The sequence below is a fragment of the Ischnura elegans genome, chromosome 4, assembly GCF_921293095.1.
Source record: "Ischnura elegans chromosome 4, ioIscEleg1.1, whole genome shotgun sequence".
NCBI classification, from domain to species: domain Eukaryota; kingdom Metazoa; phylum Arthropoda; class Insecta; order Odonata; family Coenagrionidae; genus Ischnura; species Ischnura elegans.
Genome location: NC_060249.1, coordinates 75,823,455 through 75,847,569, shown reverse-complemented (window position 1 = coordinate 75,847,569; position 24,115 = coordinate 75,823,455).

Here is a 24,115-nt window from a genome sequence, read left to right as displayed (position 1 = left end):
GTTTTGGTCTGTCTCCTGCATGTGCAATTTTTCAGTCTGTTATTGACTCCATTTTAGTAGGAATTGATCATGTGGCACCATACTTAGATGATATTTTAATTGGTGGTAAAGATCTGGCTACTTGTAAGGAAGTTTTGAATAAGGTCATGATAAGATTAGAGGAATATAATGTCAAACTGAACGTACAGAAATCTGAATTTTTTGTCAACTCTCTATTGTTTTTGGGTTTTGAGCTGTCAGGTAAGGGTAAAGTTCCTTCTGCCACCAAGATTGAGAAAATTTTGTCAATGCCACCACCTGAGAATTTGACACAGTTAAAAGCCTTTGTTTCTATGTTCAATTACTACAGAAATTTTGTTCACATGTGTCCTGACATTTTGGAACCATTCCATAAACTTATAAGGAAAGATGAACCATGGGTATGGTCTTCGGAGTGTATGATTGCCTTTTCCAAATGTAAAACAGCTTTATCTGAAGCTTCTATGCTTGTTCTGTATGATCCAAGCAAAGAGTTAATTTTGTCGGTGGATTCCAGCTCCTTTGGGGTTGGTGCCATCCTAAGTCAAATTGAAAATGGTGAGGAGCGGCCTATTGCTTTTGAATCAGCTACCTTAAATCAGTCCCAGAGGAACTATTCTCAGTTAGATAAGGAAGTATTGGCGATAATTTTTGGTGTAAAAAAGTTTCATAAGTATTTGTGGGGGAGGAAATTTACAATTTTCAGTGATCACTTGCCACTGAAAACAATTTTTGGGGAACAAAAAAAAATTCCAGTTATGGCTTCTTCTCGATTAATAAGATGGGCTACCACTTTATCGGCTTATAACTACTCTCTGGTACATAAAAAAGGAACTTTGATTCCTCATGCAGATGTATTGTCGCGTTTACCATCTTCAGATAGCATAAATGATAAGGAAGTGTTGTTTACATACTTGTCCACTCCCATGTTAGATTTAGATGAAGTGAGTGAGCACACTCGCAATGATAAGTTGATGAGCAGAGTCTTGGAGTATGTTTTAAAAGGTTTTCCAAATTCTTGTGCAGATGAATTGAAGGTTTATGAACGAAATAAGTGCGCCTTATCTGTAAGTAACAATTGTTTATTTTTTGGTGACCGAATTATTGTGCCTAAGAGTTTAAGACAGAAAGTATTAGAGATAATGCATTTTAATCATGCGGGTGTTGTACGATCCAAATTATTGGCACGTTCATATGTGTGGTGGCCTGGATTAGATAATGATATTTATAACAAAATAGCAACCTGTGACATTTGTCAGTCAACGAGGAATAGAGCAAATAACAAGTACCGTCAATCGTGGCCATTGGCTCATTTTCCTTGGGAAAGGGTTCATGTGGATCTATTTGATTTTTGTGGAAATAAATATTTGATAGTGTGTGATGCATATTCGAAATGGATCGAATGCTTTATTTTGAGGTATAGGTGTGATTTCAATGCGGTATTGTCCAAGTTGGCTGAAGTTTTTTCAAGATTTTCCTTTCCAAAGACTATTGTATGTGATAATGGACCACCATTCAGTTCTCATTGCATGAAGAATTTTTGCTACAATAAGGGGATTAAACTGATTTTAACTCCTCCATATTCTCCGCAATCAAATGGGCTGGCTGAGCGTAGTGTCCAGACCTTCAAAAATTTGTTATCAAAATTTCATTTACAAAAGAGACACAGAAACGAAAATGTTATCACTGAAGAACTGTTACTTGACTGTCTATTTGCTTATAGGTCTACACCGTCCTCGGTGACGGGAAAATCACCGATGTCGATGTTGTTAACATATGAGCCAAATGTTCCTTTGTCGGGTCTCAAAAAAAAAGTTACATTTAAGAGTGGTTTAATTGATGAAAAGGTCACAGAACACAGGAAATCATTCAAAATATTTGAGGTAGGCCAAGTAGTATGGGTTAACCCTAATAAAAAGCAAGAATTTGGTGTCAAATTCGAATTGGGAAAGGTTATAGAGAAGGTTAGCAATTTTGTTTATATAGTAAAATTGTCCAATGATGTTGTGGTTAAAGTACATGTAAATCAGCTCAGAGAATTTTATGATAATGCCCAGCTACGCAATTCTCTGGCGGCCAAAGTTCGCAATTTGCAAACTAGTGGTGGTGAGAGTGAGCAATGTGAGGTGAATGATTATAAGGAGACACAAAACGAATTGCGGAGGTCTGGACGAGTCATAAGGAAACCGAATAGGTATTCCGACTCGAACTTTGCTTAAATTTGTATTAGCTTGAATCTGGGATATGCCCATTATTATTGTAGTAATGTCTTTTGTTAAGTATTCGGTGTTAAGTCATTTCTTATCTAGTCAGTCTGTTAAAATATAAACCAATCTTGTCATTTGTTTTATTGTATCTTTTGTCAGGTCGACAGTTATCATGTCGATTGTCATTTTGCTATTGTTTTATTATTTATCAACTAAGAGGGGAGAGTAGTGTTATGTTGGCAGCCTGCGTGCTGTGAGTAGTGTTATGTTGGCAGCCTGCGCGCTGTGAGTCATGTGGGCAGCCTGCGCGCTGCTGAGTGTTACGTCCGGGCAGAGTGCTGTTCGGGCGGTTGACGAGTTGAGAGAGGTCGCAGTCATTCGTAACTCATGTCTGTGAGACCCAAAGTGAAATAAAGTCTAAAAGCCAAAGAGTAAGATTGTTCTTCTTGTAGACAGCTTCCTTCGACATAATAAAAATGTAACGCACACATCGTTAAAGTAATCCTGAAATTAAACGAGCGTGTAGGGTTGCATGCAAAACTCAAGCTTATTCTTCTATCTTCAATCACAATTACCATATTTACATCTGGTAATACACGGGAAGAACTGTGGGGCATTATTGAATATATTGCGCATTTTGTGTTTTAGAAATATTGTACGAAATTCCTATAGAAGTATGCTATTTCCGTTCTATTTCTTAAATGTATGGCCAGAATGAAATGAAAGAGACAACTGCTGTTATTGCATACATCTTGATTGGATCGAAATTTCGAACCAAAGGAGATACTATCCCAGGAATTAAGTGGCTTTATCCCGCAGCGCAAGTGGTTTAAAGCTCTTCTTTAATGCCCGAGTGGCTAGGCTTAATCTGCGTCCTTGTTAATATGCGTAGAGGGACGACCAGCGAATTACCATTTTATTTCCATAGAAACCGCATCCTAGAGACCCTTCAAATATCTACAACAGATATTTCCCTTCAGCTCTGAAATTGTTCAACCGTTGTCTGAGCATATAATTATGTTTTATCCGATTTTTTTTCTAGCGTATTCATTCGTTTAAAGTAAACATAGCTTTCATATTGCTGTACTAGTTTTCTTAGAACAAAAGTACTAGTTTTGTACTAGTTTTAGCTTAGTTTCTACTAGCTTGTACTAGTTTTCTTTTTTTCTGAAAAAGCCTTAGGTTGAACTGTATGCTGACTCTTTTCCAATTTCTCGCAAGGGTTAGTTTTATTTAATTACGCGCTCATCCCGGAATTTTCTTGGATTAAGTCATTTTATGCTCAAATATAATAAATAAGTAATCATTTTGCTTTTTTCGTCGCTAATATGGGATAAAAATCTCCTGCCCAACTCGAATATTGTACATTATTTTACTATAGATTACGTATTCAATTATTTGAACTCAGAATGGAAATATTTATTTCGCAGAGGAAATAACGTATTCTTAAGATAAAACATTTCGTCTTTTATCGCAGTGATTCAGAGGCCAAGCGTTCGTGACAAGATATTGCGGTCTTTAAGGTCTCATTATACCGGCAAAAGATAGGAGTACAGCACGCTATGAAACTACTCATTTGCTATGAGTAGCAGAGACGCTGTCCTCAATTCTACTCTTTTTGCTGTAAAATAAGTTTTAGCTGCCAACCACATAGCTGTCAACACATAAGAAGGTTCCCTTAAACATGGTCACAGTTTTTTAACGATTAGTTCATTGCCTCCACCTTTGCCAATAACAAAGCATTGTTACGGATTCCCTCCCTGTATTTATGGTGTACCACACGGAATAAAAATTCATCCACCTAGTTTCCTCATATTTATCTAGGTGTCTTATCTTTTATGTTCACTCGAGGTATTTTTATAGGTGATAGCTGAGTCACTTAATATTAAGCATGTTTTTTGACCTTAAATTTTCCTAAGCCTTTCCTCAAGACAAACTATACTGCAGGCTCTAAATAAATTTTTTCTCATCATTAGCCCTTATTCTGCGTAGCTGTTTTTGCCATAAGGCCTGGCGAATCTGTCACCCCTGCTGGTGAACTGATCATAAATATCCTTGGATCACAATTTAAAAAACGCAACGACCTATTCAATGAGGAGAATTTTGAGCACAGGAAAATTTGCAAATTTTTCAACCATGTACGTGTACGTTTTTTCTCTCTTCCATGGAGACTTTGGAGTCGCTCAATACTAAATTTATTTCATGTAGGCAAATTACTGGTGTTATGAGTAAGGAAAATTTGAGGCCAAAATTCGATCAAAAGTGTGTATAAATAAACGCCTGGAACCATTTAATTTGAGTTCTCTTCATTACGTTCTAATATCTATGCCCAAAACGCGAAATTTTGATGTGAACATGAAAATTCAAGCATTTATGCAGGTACCCCATGCATTAATTTTTCTGATGGCTGAATTTAATTTTTTTGAACCTTACCTTTTAAATACCACAGATTTCTTGCAGACATTAATCATATTAATACTTAATTAGATTGTCCAAAGGAAATCTTCATATAAAAATCAAATTTAAGTCCTGAAAAATTCTCATATGGCTCGACTAAACTCCGCTATGTTGAAAGAGTATTAAATTCGGATAGTGCTCTGAATTCCATTAAGAACGGTTAAGGGTGGTACCCGGAAGAAGAATTTCATTTTTGAATGGGTTTAGTTCGCATTTTTGGTTTCCAACGATCTCAACCGACTGCGGGATAAATTTTTAACTTTGAGAGACCCTCTTGGTCTAGTTGTTTCTTTACTACCCTAATCCGTAATCGTGAAAAATTCCACCCAATATATTTCCAGCCTTTTCGCCGGGCAAGTATTAGGACAGCGAGAGGGTGCGAAATGAATCCCGATCGCGAGTGAGAAATTCCTTTGAACTATAAGTACCGAGCTAGGCGTGTGAAAAATGCATCCCCATTAGTGTTGGGAGGCTCGTGTTCCATAATTCATTTCTATGAAGAGCCCAGCCAGCAATTATTCCCGGCGGGAGGGAAGTAGATAAAATATTTTCTCCAGGATATGATAAACGATATCCCATGCTCAAATTAATGCAGAGATTGCTATCATCTTCCCTAGTGCTTACATAATTTATACCCCGTGTGCATCCTTATGGAAGAGTAAAATTATGTCACATGAGATTATTTTTGCGAAAATTGTCTTGCTTCCTCCTAAATTAAATAGTGCGTACTCACCAAATCGTAAGTTTTACGAATAATCAGCACTCGGAAGTAAAGGATGTGCTTAAATAATAAGCTCGTCCATTTGAAAGACGGATGGACTCTAATACACCAGCTTTTCTCCTAAAATCCGAGACTCAACTTATTGTGCGGCAATGATACTTTGATGCTGAATTTCCAATTCTTACTATACACTTTATTGAATTTTATTATTTCATATTCTAATTATATTTTCTACTACGAAAATAGGAAACATCATAACACTTTTTCGTTAAATCAGGGAGATTTGGCATAACTCTGTCCCCTTTTCGCTTCAAAAATGAGAGGTAGACTATGGATTATGCCTAATTATTGTGTGCATTTACTTGTTTACACGTTCCCTTAATTCTAGGAGGATGGCAGATGAAAATTAATCTTTAAAACACATTTACAAGCTTTCTCATGAATTCATCATAAATTTCTCAAACATTCAACATTTAGGCACTCTCCACGCATTTCAGTAGGCAGAAGCCATGAATTGTCATTATTTAAGTAGCAGCACTATATCGATATTTTCATTGGCCGGCATATATTAGATAGGTCACATTAAAGATATGGTTACGCGATTCTCGCGTTTGGCAGAAATTTTTAGTCCAACTCTGAGGCCAGTAGAAACTCAAAACTTTTCTCCTCTTTTCCTTGAATGGAAACTGACGCATTTCGCTCGCTAGACGGGATTTGGGACGCAGGGATCGCTCCCGCAATCAGATCTTAATTTCATGAGCAGAGCGAAAAGCTCGGGAGGCATTCATTAAAAACTTGTGGCTTTGCTCGATTATACGTCTAAAATTTAATTATGCGGCTTAGAAAAATTTCATTTTTTTTTTGAGATCGAACAAAACTTGTTTTTTTTACACAAATTTTCGTTCGAATAATTCGAGACAGCGAGAATCCACGTCCACGCTGGAATTCCAGTCACCTAGAAACTAAGGACGCTCGCTAACAAATTGGCGAACTGGGATGAAGCGGAAAATAATCACAATAATGATGATAATGGTTGCGCGTATAGGTATCCTCAAAAAAATAAGTACGGTATACAAAAACGAGCGAGGCCTTGATTCCCATTCGCTTTAAAATCAAATGAGGAGAAAAATTAAGAGAGATTGTGGAGAAAAGAGAAGGGATGGGTAAATAAAAAAGGCGATCGGAAAAAATATCTGTTTAAAAAAATCTAATGAAAGAATGGGTAGGTTCAAATCGAATCGATATTTTTTTATCATCATCATCATCCTTCCAAGTGTACATTTTTCATGGAACGATTCGAATGGCACTTAAAAAGTATCCCAGACGGGTTTGAGTGAAGTTGCGGTGGAATAGGGAGGAGGATCGTTCACGGAATAATTCAAGCCTTCGAAAGAAGCGAAGAAAAAAAATATCTCCTCTTTTTTTTCTTTCCCCTCGCCGATGTAAAAAAATGAGGTCTTCGGGAATCCTCTTCGAGCGGCTCCGAAAAACGGTGCTATCTCCTCCCCACCTCCACGGACGACCTCCCTCCACATTTCTACTACCCTACTTCTCTCTGTCCTCTCTTCCCCGCCCAACACTGTTTGCGGCCAAGCTCGCCTGCCTTTGCTCCCGATCTAATTAAGAGCGAATATATTTCAGCCTTGACGGTGCCCTTCATTTTCGCCACGCCGCGCTGAAGAGAATAGAAAGCCCGGATAGTTCGTACTGGTACACGTAAATACGTACGTATACATTCGTGAAAACACGATGCTTTTTAGGTCGTCCCCTTGTGCCTTTTGCGTGGCTAGAGGGTGAGTCCGTTAATCTTGAATGTAGGTGAGTTGAATGGGGGAATGTATAAGGGTGTCGGAGTGTAATTACATTCATTTCTAGAAGAAAAGTACTGATGCGTTTTGAGAGGGGAGGAGCTGGGTGGCAATGGACCGTCGCACTTTGCTGGGAGGCGACTACTACTGATGCGGGCACTCTCGTTCGCGTGGTTTTGGACGCAGCTGCGACACTTGCGTCTTTCGGTTGCATCGCTTAAAACCGCTGCTCTACAACTGTAGCGGCTCTATAGGCTCTCGTTAGAATCAATTTAAATCCAATGGAGGCTTCCTCTACCGGACTTGGGTACTTATGTTGTGAAAAGGTGTTCCCTTTTTAAACTTTTATTGCATGTTTTTCTTAAAGTTTATAAGCTCAGTTTGAGCATAGTATTGTCTTAATTGAATTTATTTCGGGATTAAATATCTATAAACTGCAAATGGCAATTTCCACTTGTAGTTTATACTTTATCACGATAGCCATTTGTATTTTATGTGCAGGTTCGTGCAGGGGCTGATCCAGGATATTTTTATGGGGGTCACAGGGGTCTGACTGGTCTTCTCATATTTGAGATATAAACAAAATACAGCAATTACTGTGGACAATATTCTCTTTATTTTGATATGAAAGTTATTAATATAAAATCAAATTATTGAGGCGCCATAATACACTAAATAAAACGAACGTAATAATAACCGTATTAAATATCTTGTCTATTTTTTAATCGTCAGGTGGGTGCACGTCCCCCCCCCCCCCCCCCCCGGAATTCGCCCATGGTTTCATGGGTATATCGGATTTCCAGCTAGTAAAGCCTGAAACCTTTTCTGACATTTTTTAGTGATCGTAAAATTTTGAAATTTTGGCCCAAGATTAGAGCCTGGATCAGATAGTACTCCATCCATACTTTTAATCACATATTTTCTCCATATTTATGAAAATTCAGTAGTAAATTATTAAACAATTGTGGGTCCCAACAGTATTTCTGAGAAAATCTAATGATTGGATGACTTAGGATGAGCTTTAATAAATATTTTCCGACTGTTTCATAACGTTTAGATATAATGCGCCCGGAACGTAAATAAATGGAGTGATACGACCTTTTAAACCCTTTATATACAGGTACAATTTAATAATAGTATTTTGCAGCAATGGGGCTTTAACTCTGCCAGTTATTTTCTATCACTCCCATTTTACCTTTCATTCGCACGCAAACCTTTCGAATTATTGGATTCTGTGGTTATTACATCTCAAAATGATGGATATAAGAGAAAATTCTCTCCAGCAATGCCTTGGTTCATATCCACATCCTTTCCCGCCCCTTAAATCATTTAACTCGACTCGGGGTGGTCGCTCATCACATATCAATTTCGCTCATTGTTCCGCACGGAAAGTTGATGGAGACGTCCCTCAGTCAGCTAGCTGCTCTTAGAAATGGGAAGGTGGGTCGTGGGAAATCGAGACTGAGTCCACTCTGAAAGTGCCTAGAAGCTTTTGTGTCTCGATTATAGAATAGAGAGAGCTTTCTCTTCGCTTTAACTCGATGCTTGTGATCGCCAGCCAAATCATTCTGCCGGAAAATCACACTGGGATTGATTTAGGATGTCCAGAGACAACAACATGTGAACGACGAAATGGAGACAAGATGTTCGAACAGTTGCTTTTCCTTTTCAGGACCTAGTCAATAATGAAGCATGAATAATTACTGTTTGTGCAGGAAGCAGACTTATACTCATGGTAACCATGGCTTTTTCTTCGCATTTTGAATCCTCATTTCAACGGAAGTCGTGTAGAAAATTTCCATTCTCTGATGAAGGAAAGGATAGGTTCAAATCGAATCGATATTTTTTATCATCATGCTTCCAGGTTTAAATTTTTCATGGAACAGACCTATTAGAGTTTGTAGAGATTGATAATCAAGAGTTTTATGGTAGTGAGATGCTTTAATTTCAGTTTCCATTTATTGTAGCCCGCATTGCTTTAACCTTAAAGGTAACCTTATTGTTTTCCATCAAATATCCCTCTATTCGTGAAAAATTTATGGTTATCATTTTTAAATTGAGATGAATAAGTTTTATAAAATAAATGCGTTATATGTGATGCTGGCATACTGTAAGAATAAAATATTTGGATGATTTTTTCCCTCTTCGTGAGGTTATTTTTTTCATATTGAGCCAAATAAGGATGGATAAGTAGTAGGAAGAGTTTGTTGAAATCTGCTTAAATGATACTTTATTCTCCAAACAGCCATTTATTTCCATGGATAACACTTGTAGACACTTATTATCACACCACATTATTACATTTCGCTTAACCGACACTCTCAACGTAATGTGCATCCAGCCATTTGGAATCGTTGTTAAAACAAAATGGTAAATAAAATTGGGAATATGGGGCAATTATTTGTCTCCTATTGAATAGTCGAGTGTTGGGTAGGCATGGTGGAGTTCTTGGCCTGTTTGGGCCGGCTAATAGAGTGGATTGTAGTTAGTTGAACAAACAGAGACGTGAAGGCTTGGATAGATTAATGGAATGGATTCGCTCGTGAATATCGAAGATGGAGGAGACCAAAACGATTTGGAATGGATGAAACAATGATCAGCCGAAATATAACATATGAAAATACGTGTATAACATGAAACCTTGCCTTCACCACCGAGCGCTGCACCGCAATTTTATGCTCGTTATTTACGCTACAAATAAAAAGATTTTATACTGAGATAAAATTATAACCGATTACAAAGTTTTCTGAAAACTCAAAAATATTAAACGAATTTAATGATCACTTTGTTTTAGAAATGCTTAGTCATACTTTGGCAATTTAAATGTATTGCCTTCATGCCTAAATTAATTATTTTTGACCAATTATCGCAATTCTAGAGCCGTTTTAGCATTTTTAGCGTTAAATTATATCCTGGCTTTTTTATAATAGAGAACATACAGAATATCTATTATCAATATTTAGCACTCCAATGAGTTTTGCTTATTGAAACCTTTGGGAAAAAATAACCCCAAACGAAGAAGGGAACTCGTGAATTTATACGATAATGATGCAGTGAGTTTAAAATTTAATAATGGGAATTTCCTGTTAAATTTTTCCACAGCTATGACACACTCCAAAACTGTATTGAAATCGCTCTTTTTTCTCAATATTTGAAATTTTCAGTGTTTGTAGCGAAAACGACGCATTACAGAGCTTCGAACGTAATATTTTGTTGTATATTCAATTCTTATTCTTTAAATTTGATAATAAGGAGTAAAATAAAATAGTTGATGCAGTAATGACTTAATAGCATTTCATTTCAGTAAAATTTTGTGATAAATTTTACATTAAGCGTCGGGATCAGTATTTTTGAATTATAGTAAGCTGTACATCGTCGTGGGCAACCGTTTATTGCATTCCTTCAATTTGCCTTTCACTAGTGAGAAATTTATGGGTAACATTTTTGAATCGAGATGAATAAGTTTCCTAAAATAACTGTGTATTACATAAGTTGCTTTATTTCACCCATCGAAATACAATGGTTCAATAATAATCTTTCATAATGTGTAGGTCAACTTCATTAAACTTACTACGAAAAGGATGGAGAAATTTGATTGCGGGTAAGACTGAGTTTATGTCTTTATGAAATTGGCTTAACTAATGTTGATATAGGCTACTGCAGTGTTAGGCGACCAAATTGATTGCCAGTACTCAGATAACGAGATAGTGAACTTCATCACTGAAAACGACACATGCCTAGCAATTCATGCGAAGATTCGCAAGCATCTACAATGATCGGTTTTCGTGTTGATTCAATGGCTTTCCAATGCCTGCCGTCTCCGTTACCGATGAGGCTATTTAACGATAAATCGGGAAACAAATGTGTTTGCGCAAAATCCCACGGAAGTGTTCAGTTTTCGTTGACGCATCGAGTTTGACATTCAGAGATCAGTTGAGTTACTGAATGGGCGTAAAGAATGCTATGCCTGTAAACAAAACTTCCGCTGTGAAATCAAGGGAGCTTTTCGTGCAAAGTTTGAATAATTCCAATCCGTGGCGAAATATTTTGTACGTCTTCCGGAAATACTGTTTTCTTTTTTTCGACTGGGAAAAATTTGACTTCAAGCCCGTGAAGTTAAAATTGCTTGTTTGAAACGAATCACATTTAGGTATGAGCAATATTTTTTTCTTATATAATTCTTTGGTTAATCATAATTAAAAATTTATCAACCATGAAAGTCACATATTTAGAGCGGATTATTTTTTTTAATTTTGAGCCATAATTGTAAACTTTTATCAAATTTTTTTACTGCAAGTCATCTCCCGTGTTTAACTTTTACAATGTGCGGGGGATGGTATTATCAGCATTCCGTTGCCATGAACTGAGTTTTGCTTTTGCTGCACGAGGCCATAGAATTTTAGATGGTGACGTAATAAGTTATTGGGTTTGATTTTTATTCATTAACCGAATGTCAAAGTAGTTACTTATAAGTTGAAATCTCAATATAATTAAATATATATATATATTTTTTTTATATCACGAGATGTGGGTCAAATGTAAATATTATTTATTTTTTCAAACTTTGCCTACGTTTCGGACATTACATTTGTCCATCCTCAGGGCTATAAAAATGATAATGTATGATACAAAATTAGTTAAATACAGGCAATTTTACAGTTGTTATACATTAAAATACATGGAAATACATATTCAAAATTTACCTTTAAGTCTGATGTTGTTTTTATTTATTTACAATTTGGTTGCTTGGATTTCTTTCTTTGTTGGTTATGAATATTTACATTTGACCCACATCTCGTGATATTAAAAAAAAAATATATATATATAATAAGGGGTCGTGAAGTATAAAGTTTGAAATATAATTAAAGTTAATTATTCGGTATGCCAAGGAAAAATGGCGTAATTAAACCAAACAAAAACGTAATTAATCATCAACAATAAATGCTATGGTCAAATGAACTGTTTCAACAACGCATGCTGTCTATCTCATTTTATCGCTCGATTTTTAGATCACTTCATTAGTAATGAACTAATAATTTATATAAAAGGAATAAGAAATATAGGTACTGCAGAGTGCGATTTTTTTATGCTTAAGGCTATCGCAGCGCTGGATTGCATTTCTCTCAGAGTTCGCTGCGCCCCAAGTTAAATCCAATGACGTTTCCAATGACGTTTCGTAGCCTATGCAGGTCTGAGCTGATCTGAAAATGTGGCCAGCATAGGCTATGAAACGTCATCGGAAATCAACTTAGACGCAGCTAACCTGGAAACTATGGAGAGAAGAGCGATTTTTATTTAATAACAACCAAAGAAGTATTCCATTTATATGCTTGCAAAAGAAATATTCTTTTAAAACTTGATTTTTTAATTTGACTACCACGATATTATTTTGCAAGCAACCTTTTATAAAATGTTGACCTTATAAGAGCAAGCGTAATTACCCATTCTGTAATTTCTGCAAGAATTTTTATAATAAGTGATCGTGAATAATCAATTCATCCTTGATATAATCTCCTTTCAATTTTCCAGTTTTATCTTATCCCAATACCCACTTCCCTTGCATTATCTACAGAACGCAAACACCATTGAAAATAACACAGCGCTCAAAAAGGTTTGAAAATCTAGAATTTTCCAGTCATCATTTTCGTTGTAAAAAATTCTGTTTTTATCAAACTAACTTGCGTAGTTAAAGTCTCAAGTAATTTGAATCTAAAAAATTATTTTTCATCTTCAAACGATAAGCATTAAAAAAACTCCTTCGAGTCACAAACACCGTCGTAATAAGTGCCGTGTATTTGGATATTCACTTGCTCTCCTTTGCATTTCTGAGGTAATTTCAAATTAACCATACCGCATGTTTTAATGTATCATTGCAATTATTTATCACGGATATGCACCGTAAGTTCACGAAGTTCGCATAACTATACCTATTTTCGCTGATATCAAGGCGCGCACAGCGATGATTCTTAATTGTGTTCCCGTGAATACATTTAGCTTTACATTTGTGCCCTTAAATAATCCTGATAGCGAGTTACAAGATAGAATTATTTACGACAAAAAAATTACAGCAGTTTCGGATTATACTTAAAAAATTATGGATATTTTAAAATTTTAAATATGCCGAGATTTATCGGGCTCCAAACAATAAAGGAATATTCTGCTACTATATACTGGCAAGAACAAGATAACTTGCCAGTGGAGAGTGTTTTGAGATATTTCTGCTGGAAGTCAAACATATTAAGAAAACTGACAGCCAATGTTCAACAAATAATTTTGTAGTATTACCCACAACATATTACCTTGCAATGGAGCTGGTAAAGGGTGAAGTATATTTTCCACTGTTTCATATTAGCTGTGAACTTTAAAGTAAATTAGTGATAAAAATTAATTGGTGATCAATAGATATGAAGCGATTAAGTAATGTACCTTGGCAGAAGAAAAAAAAATTGATTTCGTATTATGCTTTGTCATTGTTCGTCCAATTTTCAATGGCACCCCAATTAAGCAAATGACTTATCGTACTATTTTAAATTCTCATTAGCATTCATTCACCTAAAATCCTGGCTTCCTCGCCCATAACTAGCCATTTTGCCACCCTCTTAAAGTTAACCGAAGCATTCCATTATTTTCGGGATCCTTTCTTTGCTGAATCCATATTGTATTCTGGCTCTCCAACTAACTTCCTCTTGTGGTTGAATGGGATAATCTTGCATAATACGCGTTAATAGAAGCCAATTTGATTGAAAGCCCTCAAGTCCACTTCTCATCCTTTTCAGCGCAAGATTTCGTGCATTGCATTGCATTATACGGGCTATGCGAGAAAGTTGAGGTGCTGCCATAGAAAACTTGGTGAACAACGAAAATGCAAAATACTCGATCATGATCTTTCAAGCCCACGTTTGCTGCTTTAGGGATGAGCTGGTAAGTGAACAATTTTCGAAGCTAACTAAAATGTATAATTCCTCGCTGCCTAGTTACAAAAAATGTTGAAAACTTGACTGAATCATAATTTTTATAATTAGGTGAATAATCCCTCTGGAATTTTGTTCAAACCAAATTAAATTTACATTTTCCATTAAGCTGAGCAAAATTATTCCGTATGCTTAAAACAGTAAATGAGTATGATAATAATAATACTGTGCAATCGCAGCTATGATTTTTAACTTTATTTCGATAATTCAAATTATTATTTTTCCGATTTAATTCTTGAGCATTTTTATAAACAGTGAAATACTAAAACTATGCTATATTTGAAGCACCTATATTTCGTCAGAATTGATGAATATTGAGCATGATCATTTAAACTCAAAGCCAGTTTTCTTGGCGAGAAAACTATCTTCGAGTTAACTTTCTTTCATTTCAGGCCATAAACTTTAATCATTATCATTTCACAAACGAGAATTCTCTGGAAAAATGTGGTGGCTAATAATGTGGTACCTATGACGTGATCCCCAGCATTACGGCCATTGGACACTACCTTTCTGTTTAACTATTAAGGTTGCCTAGCTCACCTTACCTGTTCTATAGTATTCACCTGGTTAACTCTCGGGCTATCAATTAAATTCAATAAAAATATCAAGGGAACACAAAAGCCTTTATTACATTTGATTTTTACATTCAAAGGGAGAATTCAAAGGTAAGTTTAGTTTCAGGATGTAAAACATACTTTTTTAAACGGAGTGAAACGATGGTGAACAACTTTTTAGCATCGAGCCACAAGATTGGCATCTCTTTCTTCGCTCGGTCTCTTTTAACCTCCTTCGTCTTTCTTGCGATAGAAAGTCTTCTTCCAAAGCTAGGCATCACGTCTACAATAGCACGCATGCCTCACTCATTGCCTATTGCACAAAAGGAGAATATGGTCTTAACTTTTTTCGGTACTCATTAAAAGCGATCTGAGCGGGGAATTTTTCCTTCGGGCGATGGAAGATAGGGGAGTAGAGAACGGAAGACGGTGAGGATTGCATGGAAGGGTAAGGGCTGGTACGCAATGCCTCAATGTGGTGAGGCCGTGCAGTGAGAGAGGGACTGGGTGCGGTCAATGAACCGAAGATAGAGATGTGAATGGGAAGGTACGAGATAAGGGTAAATTGGACTGCACAGTCCGGAACACACGGCACCAAAGTGTGGACCTGTCTACAATGTATCGTACTATACTTCTCTGGAGCTGACACAAAGGAAATGAAACCTTACATTCAGTAAAAGCCTAATGTACGACTATTTATTTAAAAAAGTTCACTCCCCTCTCCCTTTAAGAGGTATAGAAAGATTTTATCATGCTCAGTTCTCTTTTTCATTCCTGCGTCAAATATACTTGTGTAATGAACGTGTGGACGTAAGTACGTTGACCCCTTTCCTATGGGCCAAATGCTAAGAAAACACTGGAATTAAATCACCAAACTCTACGTAATAGAGTGTCGATACCCTCTCCCCGATTGCAAACAAGAAATATCGCATCAGATTGAGAAGGACCTCAAGAATTCCGCTAGAAACAATTGAATTAATGGAAATTCACGCAACTAAGAAACTTATTTCCTCAGTTTGTATAATTTGAATGGGATTGCGACTTGAAGGATAAATTTATAGATTATTATAAGATTGTTTTTATGCCTCAAATTAATTATCCTGAAATACTAATTTTCACGTAAGGAGAAGAGTCTAAGCCAGTGAAACTGGTAAGTTTCCATGGTTATTTTATCCGAGCAAGTGGAAGGCGTGGAAGTGGAAGACAAAAATGTCGAACATAGAGAAACTAACTCGTGCTACATAATAAGATTCTCTGTCGTATAAAAAAATCTAATTGAAGACTGTATTCTATATTCTATCAAGTCTTGATTATTATCGGGAGTCGGCACATACGATCTCTTTAAAAACGGGATCGATGGGGATGGGATATAAATAGTGATAGGAATCAAATAAAATCAATGAATTTAGAGTGATATAACTGGGAAAAAGGTAAAACTATTGCTACAGATTAATTTTTACCCATTTTGAAATACGTCTTGGGGATATTTTTCTGCTGGCATCAATTTAAAAAAAATGAACGAGTTATTTCCATGCAATCATAACTTTTATGGCACCATTCGGTGATTTGAAAGTAGATAGTAGATGGCAGTAGTAAGACTTTCTTCCATGAAAACCAATACTTATACTTAATATTCGAATAGATTCATTGACCATGGCGGTAATAGTAGGCAAACGCAGTGTAGTGCATCCCAGATGGGAAGCAGTTCATTTAAAAAGTATGGTATTTGAGTATGGCGTTTGAATATGCATGAAATAAAGTGCATGCAACACTAGAAATTGTAATGAGAGTTTCGCCATTTTCCCTATTCAACCGTTTCCTTTGATTTTCAAAAATTAAAATTGTTAGTAACATCGCATATTCTCAGGGGAATAGTTTAAACATTTTTTTGAGATTATAAACATTTTTTTAAATCACTATTTAGCGAGGTTTTTGTGGAACTGCTACAATTTTTTCAGTGCTTAAAATTTCAGGATACACAAAGTGTAATTTTTAACCTGTCTTTCCTATCACTAATATTAATCAATCAATCACCCATGGATTTAATCTAATATTTTTTTTCCTTGAAGCACCCAAAATATAGTTTGATAAAAATTTATTGCACGTGACTCAGTCCTGTTCAAAATGCGGTGCACCATTCTCCACAAGCCCGCCTTAAAACGCCCGCATAAAATTCAACGGCATGTACGGAATTTTAATCCCCTCCTCACTCACGTGTAGCTCTATTTTTAAGCACGCTGAAAAGGCAATGAACTTATAGGTTCGTTGAACCTTAGAGAACTCGCAAAAAAGCTTTTGATAGCCAAAGTAATAGTAAATCATTCAATCTTCGATATAAAAAAACTTGTTTAAAAGTAAATTAATTAATTAAAATTTGTTTAAAAGTATATTTAAGGGCGAACACCAAAGGACTTTTTACCGAAGTGGCACATCGCCTTAAGGGGTGAGGAGACAGGATGGGAAAGACGGAGAAATGTTGTGGATGACTAGGTTCCACGTATCGTTGGTTTTTAATCCGGTGTCTCTGTTGAAATTTATTTTTCTCTTCTTTATCTCGATGGATTCACGGATGAGTCTAGGTTTGAAATGTATCACCTTCGCATTCACTCTAGAGTTTTCAAAATCGATCGCGTTCCGCTACGGCCGACTTCGTTGACTACCCCAGGCGAGTGGCCCATTTTTTCTCCTCTAGTCGAGTTCCGTGGACGACAGATAATATCGGCAACAGCCTTCGGAAGTTTGATATAAAGGCCATTGACAAATCCCACATCCAAGTACGACACCTCTTGGGAAATGTCAAGGATAGGACACCGCTTCAAATTGAAGGAGTGTACGAAATCCCTTACGGAACTTGCCACAAGAAATAAATCGAGGAAACAGGACACAGTCAAAAATCGACTAGAGCAATATAATCTCATTCTAATATTAATAACACTAATAATACTCTGGATCCTTTAGTACGTAAATAATAGCATATTCAGTTTAATTTTTCTTTTCTACGAAAGATATGATAAACGACCAGGTCAAAAGAATTCTTCTATCTCCTGGTCATCTAATTTCCTCAATGAAGAATTTTCAAATGAAACATCAATTATTAATACTGGTGGAATTGAAGTAATCTTCTATGTATATAAAAGAAAGTCGAAAATCGTGTTAGTTAGAACACTTATAACTTGAGAACGGCTGCACCGATTTTAATGAGATTTGGTTCTTTGGATTCGTCTCAGGCGGGGTTAACATATAGGCCATTAAAAAAGGATAATTTCACAAAAAAATTCATCTCTTTCCTATGGACATGCTTTTAGGAGTTATAGTAACACAACAATTGATAAGTCGGTCAAAACTACAAATTAAATAATTTGTTTTGTTTTTACCACTTTAATAACTGAATTTAGTAACAATATAACATTTTAATTACTAAATATATTCAAAATATTAATTAAATGGAAATTACATTTTTTTAATTTAATTCGTTCTGATTGTAAGCCCAGCCGTGGCCCAGCTCGAGTTGACACTTCACTACCGTGTTTGTAAACAAATCTCCAAGCAATTGTTGACAAACGGTAATGTCCGTGTTCCTGTCGAGGAATCGAGTAGTTTTCACTCTTTTCCTTGGAATGATTGCAAATTAGTTTCAGTGAGCTCATCAACAAAGAGTTCCAGAATATGATTGATCACCAAAAGAATCAAAGATGGTTGATTTAGCGAGCAAGAACGAAGATGTGGATGACTAAAACGAGGTAAATTCAAAATGTATGATTTTACACTTTCCCGGCGAATAACTATAGAATAATCTTCTCGGGATTGCGCGCGGGTTAGATTCGTTAAATAATCTAACCCGCGCGCAATCCCGAGAAGATTTTTCTATAAATTCAAATAGTTCGTACTCTGCATGGATTCGAATCTTTTAAATGTGTAACAAACGAAGACGAAATCACCAACTATCTATCTGAATATTTTAAGTCCTTGGACGTACCTGGCTTACCAAGGCACGATTTACAGAAAAATGTAGTTTCTGTGCTCATGATCTTTCGAAGCCTAAACCAACCATAACTATCCAACGGAACGTGTTTGATCATTAAAAAAATTGGTGATGAATGTGATTCACGCAACTTTACTCAAAGGAAAATTCAAAGATTAGGAAGTCCTCATTCCGTAGATTCCATGATCTCAACTCATATGCCCTTTTGAGCTTAAACGTATTCAATTTACAATTCGTTTTGCATTCATGATAACGATTAAAAAATCGCATGGTCATTCTTTCAGTTTTTGTGTTGTTTGTGCTCATGTGCTAATGAAAACCCATGATTATCTCATGGTCAATTTAGCGTGCTATGTTCACGAGTCGATAAACCATCCTCTGTATTTCTTCCTTCGCTTCAAGTGCGTAGCTAGGATAGGGGGTTTTGGGTGCAGCTAATACCACGGGTCTGTAGGGTATAGAAAACTCGCTAAGGTAAGCGGGAAGTGTGGGGGCACTTCCCCCAGACATTTTTTAAGATAAATGGTTCCAAATAGTGGGTTTTGTGGCTGTGTGAATAGTTAAATATGCTTTGTTTGTTAGTCATCCGTCCCCCTAATATTAATAACAAAATATTTCATAAAAAAAATTCTCTAAGCTCTTGGGGGGGGGGGTTTATCCCCCAAAACCTCCCCTCGCTGCGTCACTGCTTTGCTTCGCTATATTTATTTAGCTTCATCCGCTTCATCTTGCGCCTGATAACAAAACAAAAACTGTTGTTTCTCAGAAGGTGCTTGACGCAAGACATTAAACCCGAATGTGTAGGGCTCACCGTGGTGCGTTTACGCATGCAGTACGTTTACGCAGTGCATTTTTTCCAAACAGAGATACTAAAACTGGCGCGCCTTAAGTCATTTAATGCGAATGCTGCTTCATAGGGGCTTTTCTTGCATGATTTTGAGCATCAGTCAAGCGTCGGTCTGGGGTCGTGTCAACCTGCCCACTGAATGGGCCAAGTGCATGCAACAGACTTGGACCTAAAAACATTTTTTTACAGCTAATAACGCAAATAGCCAACAACTGAATGCGTATAATTTTTATTTCATGAACTGCTTTATTAAACCACAATGCCCAAAATTTCTTAAGCTAAAACGTAAGAAAATTTGTTGAAAAAAATCCGCGTAAACGTGCTCCGATTCACCCTATGTAGATTCAATAAAGAAAATGTCTTTCTGACAAGCAATTTTGGTACTCATTTACGTATTTTTATATAATTTGTATCCTTATTTTATTATAATAAATTAAACATGATTAAAAACGATACAGCCGCTCTTGATTTATAAATGGTGTAAGTAAGCTGTAAGTTCATTGATTGTTAGTCGGTACGAAGTTCACCGGGTCAGCTAGTCACAAATAAACGCTGAATAGCACCACTTGAAATCAGAGAATATGATAAAACTAAGGTCTGAATTTCGATTTAAAGCGAATTATTCATGGAGGCTTTTCATCTATAGGTACCTACGTATTATCCTGCATGCCATACACAAAGGTGTTTAGTAGAACATTGCTGGTGAACCATCACCAACATTAACAAGATAATTTAAATTTACTTCCACGAACATGCACTATGTAATATGTACGCTACATAGGGCACATAAGATATGGGATTAATCTATATCCTAGCTGTGACAGTAATCTGTAAATGAAGCTAGATCATGCTAAAAATGCTATTAGAAATAGTAGGTAATTTCAGAAACATGCACTAAGGTATACGTAAGTTAATGAGCTACACTATAATTCAATTATTCCTGCTCCTGTTTACAAACTGTAATTCGTCGAAAAAAGTTTTTATACATGATATAAATGATAAAAATCGTCATAAATACCTTTTTTCCCAAAAATCGTTGAATTAGAAGTAGAGCAATCATCAAATATTCAAGAATATCAGCGCTAGGGAACTTTTTCCCCATTATTCACTTTCAAGGCAGCCACAGTGCGTGCCCGACAGGGATACAGCAAAGCCACCAACATTCATAACTACGTGTAGGTGCGGGTTAATTAATTTGAAGAGCTCTACACTAATTCGAGGGTTCGCGGTTTGAGTCTAAATAAAAGCCAATTTACCTTAAGGAACTTTTGTACACCGAGAAATTAAGAGGGGATGTAGAGAGTTTTGCCAGGCTTTACTTGGTGGAATTTTAACGTATTAGTAAATTAAACGTTACTAGAAATTTACTTTTACATCTATTGTTTACATGAAGAAAACATAAGGTGTATTAAAACCGGTCGTTAAGTAAAATTAAAGCATTTGTCGAAAATTGCCATTACCTTTCAAATTATTGACAGATTAAAAAGGAAATTGAAAAAAATTATCAAGGAACACATATTGCGACGCTTCTCATTAGCTCATATCAGAATTAAAGACCATAACTTGATGAGGTTAGCGAGTTGCCAAAAAAATACCGTAACTATTGGAGAGTTCCCGGGCAATTAAGTCACGACAAGTATAATGCAGTCTCACCCAGCTGCCGCCTGCAACAGCGGCCGATCTCTTAGTTCGCAAACGGCTCGCAAGACAGCGTAAGGTGTGAGCGGAAGCCCCTTGTAAGGTATTAAAGCGACCGGTTGAGAGCCGTCACGAGATAAGGGCGGCATGGACGCAACTGCAGCCGTCCCCGAGTCCAGTGGCCATTAGCGACTGATTCACGGGAGGAGTGTAAAGGAGAGCTGAACGTACTAGTGTCGGTCTCTCCAAAGGATCCCTCGGAGCAGCCAGGGCGGCACGGGCTTTACTTCAACCGAAGGGACCTACCCTCTCTCGTCAAGGGGGCTCCTTTCAACAATGGGGGTTCAAGCGGAAGGCACTCGCTTTTTCGTCCAATTTGTTGCGAGGGATGACCGGAAACAGCGCTGCGCGAGTGGACAGTGGATGTTGAAAACATGCCGCGAATTTAATTGGTCCCATTAAGCACTCCTGGGGTAAATTACCAGTGACTAATTGACTACGTTCACAGGTTATTATGTTCAAAAGATAATCACCCGATTTGAAAAAAAATAATACTTCTACTCATTATTGGACTCGCAATATTCGGTAGATGTGGGGATGTAGAGATGAAAATTTTGCTGTGGTGTTGTAAAAATGTGAGTCACTCGTGGATATTTGCCTTGCGGCTCAAGATTGAGCACCGTGATGTATGAATAACTACGTGTATCAATTGGTCCCATTAAGCACTCCGAGGTAAAATTAACACAGACTAATTGACTGAGTTCACATGTTTTCCTTTAGTGTGTCCAAAGTGATCACCTGATTTGAAAAAAAATATAACCACTCATTATTGGACGCGTAATGTTCAATGATTGTGGTGTTAGAGTAATTGAGTAGTACTAACGAGAGTGACTGTGGTTACTCTTTAGATATCTATGTTTTCCGAGGGTAAACTGAAAGGTCATGCACTGCGCTTCTTATCATTGCCGGCCTCGGTGGCGCCGGGGTAAAGTCCCTGACTGCTAACCTAGAGGTCGCGTGTTCGAATTCCGCCTGGGTGGTTTGACCACCATCCAGGGCATGGGTGTATGTGATTGTCAAACAAGTTAATTGTAAGAGAGGACTATCTAGTCCTTTCAACATTCGTCTCCATACCCACATTTCAAAACTTTCTAAATATCTCTCCTCCTTCTTTTTAACAGTCCATGATTCACATCCGTACAACACTACACTCCACACAAAACATTTCATAAACCTCTTCCTCATCTCTATTGGAATTCTTTTTGCTGTTAACAATGCTTTTACCTTTCCATACGCTCCTTTACCTATTGATATCCTTCTTCTTATTTCCTCAGTACAACTTCCATTCCATCTTACCAGACTTCCCAAATATTGGAAAGTCTGTACTTGCTGTATGATATTTCCTTCTAAGGATATACAAACACAACCTTCTTTTCTGCTGATTCTCATCACCTTGGTTTTATTTATGTTTAAGTTCATTCCAAATTCCCTCCCCACATCCATTATATCATCCATCACTTGTTGTAAATCTTCTTCACTTTCTGCCAGCACTGCCTGATCATCTGCATATTTAATTGTTTTTATTCTTTCTCCTCCTATTACAACTCCTCTAGCTTTTTCTAAAGCTTTCTCCATCATTTTTTCTGCATAAACATTGAAGAGCTCTGGAGAAAGGCAGCACCCTTGCCTCACTCCTCTTCCTATGCCAATTTCTTCTGTTTCATCATCTCCAATTTTTATAACTACTACCTGCCTACAATACATCTCCTTTATTAATCTCCTATCTTTCCAATCAATGCCAATGTCATTCAAAATTTTCAATAACACATTCCAATTAACCTTATCAAATGCCTTTTCCCAATCAATAAAGCAAATGTACAAATCTCTATTCACTTCCATCATTCTTTCTCCTATCATCCTCAAGCATCCTATTGCATCACGAGTCCCTTTACCCTTTCTAAATCCAAATTGATCTTCTCCCATATTTTCTTTAATTCTTCCTTCGATTCTTTTTAATATAATCCTTGTAATTACTTTGGTAACATGGCATATAAGACTAATTGTCCTATAGTCTTTACATTCTTTGGCATTAGACGTTGAAAGAGACGAATGTTGAAAGTGAAGTGGACTGACAGAGTGAAGAATGAGGAAGTTCTAAGAAGAATAGGCGAGGAAAGAAAATTAATACATATGATTCATAAGAGGAAGGCAAGTTGGTTAGGGCATATATTAAGAAGGAATTGTTTGGAACGGAGAATAATAGAAGGGAAGATAGAAGGAAAGAGAGGAAGAGGAAGAAGGAGGATGGGAATGTTGGATGATATAAGAAGAGGAAGAAAATACAAAGACCTAAAGGAGGATGCTCAGGATAGAGAAAGATGGAGAGAAGTCCAGTGGAAACCTGTCTAAGGACAGTAATCACTGATGAGGATGATGATGATCTAGTCCTAAATTCGCTTGTGAAATAAAGACGACATTATTATTATTATTATTATCATCATTCTCTTTCGTCTGTTGAATGAAATGGAAGCTCGAAGTAAGTGCGAAGTTTTATATTTGAAACCGGCAATGGACGAAAATTGATGTTGGCAAAAATTCATCAAACAACCTTCATAATGATCACTCCGGGGATCCAAAACACCTTTCCTCGTGCTGAAAACGAATAAAGTGTCCCTCTTTTGAAAACCACATCATAAATTAATTGGCAAGGGCGCAATTTGTTCCTTTCGTTTGTTTACACTGTGTCAATAATCAAAAGTCTAATTACCCAGTAAATAGTGGCTGCAGGTCATTTGGGACTACCAAATGCGCTATGGGGATTCTGCGTGCCACGTGCTGGCAATTGTGGAGGTTAAACGGTGCGCTTCTATTAATTAACTGCTCTAAACTGTTTCATTTTTACACTCGTAAAC